The 4,386-nt window shown below is 34.9% G+C and overlaps 1 long non-coding RNA gene across 1 annotated transcript; it reads left to right on the forward strand.

The window, feature by feature from the left end:
• The first annotated feature begins 848 nt into the window (after positions 1-848).
• LOC108967586 lies at positions 849-1,685 on the forward strand. The gene is made up of 3 exons (XR_001993267.1): positions 849-1,187; positions 1,249-1,382; positions 1,462-1,685. It is a non-coding gene; the product is annotated as an uncharacterized LOC108967586 (long non-coding RNA).
• Positions 1,686-4,386: the final 2,701 nt, after the last annotated feature.

Here is a 4,386-nt window from a genome sequence, read left to right on the forward strand (position 1 = left end):
AAGCAACAACATTTCGAAAATCTACAACTTTTTGAAAGACAGCGACCTTCTTCGACGCATATAATATAACCAGTCGGCCGATAGCCCATGATGCTAGTGCCGCGTATTTTCTTAGTTTGTATAATAATTGTATTATTATGTAAGCTTTTATAAAATAAAAAAAAAATAAATAAAAATAAGTTATTTGTACGGAAATTCGGTTTTTTTACCCCTCCGCCAAAGTAATCGGAATCGTGCCCTCCATGCACTCGCTTGTGGTTCGATTACGCCGTTTTCGTTCATTTCACTCTGAAAACATAGAACGCGACAGAACATGCAGTACTTGAACTGTAAATGGCTACGTGATCCTACTACATGAACATTTGTAAGAAGTTAGCTACATAACAATGACTGGCAAGTACACAACCAACACAGCTGTCCAATTTGTTTGTACCCAATTTATTTTGTTCAAAATGAAATTGTTTATGCAAAAAATAGGTGAATAGGTAAACATTTTTGAATTTTTTTATGAACACTTTTTTTGAATTATCAATTGTTATTACACATGATATGACAGAGCTATTTTTTTCTTTATTTGTAAAATAACGTCAGGTGGCATCACTCCTCTCTACTGTCAACTCTACAGTCGTCGGCAAATTTAAAAATATTTTGAAGTTAGTCGTGCAGCTGTCTAAATAACTCTGCGCATAAGAACGTGTGTATTTTAATATTTGACAAATGTCGCTTGCAGTCTGTCGTGCTCTAACAGCCCTATTCTGATGTTTCTCACTACAGTTAGGGTTACCTAATGCTGGCGAAAATTCAAAAGCTCAAATGCCCACTATTATCACAAAATCTGTGCCGTGTGAAAGCAGCATCACAATACAAAAACATCTGTGTTTGTTTTGATCTACATCAATATTTAGATTGTTTAAAAAACATTTGAGTGTTATAACTAGCATGGAGGAACTGTTCTTTGTGTATGCGGCAATTGTTGAGGAGAAGGAATCGAGGGGTAGGAGGAAAATTTTGAAGGTTTTACGAGACAAAAGCGATCCTTTTACTATGCAAGACACAACATTTACAAATACATTTCGATTCCCAAAATCGCTATGTAAAATACTTATAGGTGAATTGGTGCCGCATGATGTGCAGAAGTCGAGTATATCTTTTGATCTGCGTTTCCTGACATGTTTGTATTTTTACGGGTATGGCTCTTAGTTATATGTAAAAATAAATATAAATAAATAAATAAATTTTYTCTTAAAGATTTTACACGAAATTTGGGATGAAGGGCACAATCGGCCCATATTGGGATTGTTTCACACTCAAGCACAGACGCCACTACTCCTCTCTCACTCTTCATGAACCAGAAAGGATTTTAGAGCCTTAATATAGAAGCAGTACGTAATGTTCTATACTATACAAACTATTTGCCAATCTTTCTATTAATACATATGTATGTATTTGCATTTTTGGCAGGTTTGTGATCATCGATTTCTGTTCACCGCTATCAACGCGAGATATCCCGGGTCTTGCCATGATTCTGGTATTTGGACCACATCCCCAACACGTATGCACCTCACAAGTGAATATAAGACGCAAAGTGATTCGTGGTTGTTAGGTGATCAAGGATATCCATTGGAGCCATGGCTGTTAACGCAGTCCAGAGATAAAGAGATGTTTAACTCCTCTCTCACTGGAAGTCAGAATTGAACTTTGACAGCTAATCGAGTTCAGTAGGTTTTGACCAGAGATAATGAGATGTTTAACTCCTCTCTCACTGGAAGCGAGAGAACAATTGCTAAACGTCAAAACCACCTAAACTTTGACAGTTGATCGAATTCAGGAGGTTTTGACGTTTAACAATTGGAAACGAGAGATGTGTATAAGAGACAGGTTTAGACGTTCATCAATTGGAAACGAGCGATGGCCAGATTGAAATCTTACCAAAAAAATATGTAAATGGAGGGATTTGTTGCATCGTTCAAGACCACTTATAAAAAATGTAAAACAATGAAAATKAAAAAAATTTGTGAAATTTAAAGGTACTTGATGAAACGTTTTGTAATTTGAAGCATCATAGTATTATTTTCAATGGAAAATGATTAAAAACATTTAATGATTGAGAGCTAGGAAGCTTAAATTCTTTTATTGGATATTCAAACGTCAAACGTCAGTTGTTCTAATATACTTTAAAAAGATTTAAATATTTTCTCCATATAATAAATTACCACTATACATATAGTAATTGTTATTCGTACAAATGTTGGGTGCTTTAAGTTAAAATTCCCAAAAATTGTTATTTTGTTCGATCTGGCCATAATTGAAAATGTTATAAAAAACGCTTATTTTGAGGCGCTTTTTATTAATACTTATTTAATTTTTCTGATAATTTAGCCATAACCTCTGACAGCGAGGTTAGTGCTTGTGTCATTTAGTTCAGCACCCCTGTCATCTGCACATTTTGCTCTACAATTTTCCTTTGTAGAGCAATGGCCTCCTCCTCTCGCTTTTTTCCATCCTCCGTTTTTTTAGCACTGCTCCAAGCATCTTCGCTGTCAATTTTTCAAAACAATAGTTGGGGACAATTTTTTTTACACATTTATATTCAAATTTTTTTCTTTTTTTCTCCTCTAACTAAAGCTTGTCGATATATTGATATAAGCACCCACATATAACCATTTCTATAAAATTCTTCAAGTTTCGAACTTTAGTTTTCTATGAGTCTTTGCAAATGAGAAAAATAAAAAGCTAATGTTGTTTCAATGTTAAATTTATTGATATCTAAAACATAATAAAAAGGAAAAACTAAAACATTCAACGAAAGTTCTTAAAAGAATGGAAAATATTCAAAATAAGATATTAATCAAAAACCAAAATAAAGAAATTATATAGAAATTATACAAAAGTAAAAAGCGAAAAGTAGAAATAAAAAAAATAAGGAATTTATACAAAAATAAAAATTCCAGAGAGCTGCAAGCAAAGTTTTTATGCTAAATAATCAAATTCATCATTTAGTTGGGTGTCAGACAGAAGTGCAATGACCGCAGAAGGTAAAGTAGAACGCTTGGTTTTTGGGTGCAAACGTAGACTTGCAATCAAAGGGTCTATCGTGATAAGCAACCTTTGTAATAAATCTATGTTGGTGTCAACTCGGGACGTTTTTCTTGTGAACAGTTCGCGATACTCTCTCGACTCTTTATTGCGTACTTCTTGCGCTTCTTCAGAAAAGTTTCTTATGGGAAGAATGCATGAAGAAATGATAGCTCCTCCATGAAACAATATTTTGTGAAGAGTTACTGGCATATAGTACCAAGGATATAAACTCAAATAAAGCTCTCTTGTTTCTGACGTAAAATTTTGGAACGCATCTATATTGATAAAACAGCCGCTGTTTATGGAAATAAGTATTACTCGAAACCACTTGATCAGATCGACATTTATGCCTGTAATATCCGATGTCTTTTCTGCTTCTTTGAAAAATCTTATGACCGTATTGTCATCATTTGTGTTTCCTGTTTTCTGTTTCGGCATATCCACAAGAAGACCCATTTCGTTCCTAAACCTGTCTTGTATTTTTTTCTTCCTTCTTGCAACGCTCTCCTTATTTTCATCGCCTGATACGTACCATTTTTCTATTTCCAATCGGTAAGAAAGGTGCAACAAGAACTCCATAAACCTTATGTAGGCATGTAGAGGTGAAAGATCAACAGCAAGCATATTTTCATCGATTTCGCGTGGTGATAAGGCATTCATGTCGTTCATAGTTTTTGGAGTTGCACCACATAAATAGCACGCCTGCGATGACGTGTAATTTGAAAGAGCGGTGCAGACTTTGCCGTCAATCATACATAGAATTAAATTGGCTTTAACCGTGGAACTATAACCGTGAAGCTCAAAGCTAGTTAGTTTCAAAACAGAAATTTGCTGCCGAATATGCTCCACCTCACGCGTCTCTTTCGTGAAAAAAAAAATTTGATCGGTCTACAATATCTTGTCGAAGACGCAGCTGAATTTTGCCAAAAAATATGTTTCCTTCCTTCAGCTCCAGAGTTAAGTTGAAGAGGCACTATCGAAAGAGAAAACATGCTTTCGTCTGACATGTTGCCATCCGAAAATTTTTACTTGTAACGGTTCTGTTCAGCTCCATCGCATCTCCATTTCATTATTATGCTTAATTCATCCTGAATGGCAGGGAACGACTTAAAAACCTCATATTGTGCATCTATTAATCTTTTCACCGTGTGGTCTATTAAGGATTGCAAATTGATTTCGGCATATTTTTCAGTAACAGTAACAAGGCTTGGGTAGCACAATAATTTTGATTGCTTAACGAGGTCATAGCATGGATACAATTTCGGACTGTAYGGTATCGTATGCAATCGTATTCCTCGGTATTGATCA

The sequence above is a fragment of the Bactrocera latifrons genome, unplaced genomic scaffold (assembly GCF_001853355.1).
Source record: "Bactrocera latifrons isolate USDA-ARS-PBARC rearing strain unplaced genomic scaffold, ASM185335v1 scaffold_1003, whole genome shotgun sequence".
Taxonomy (NCBI): Eukaryota; Metazoa; Arthropoda; class Insecta; order Diptera; family Tephritidae; genus Bactrocera; species Bactrocera latifrons.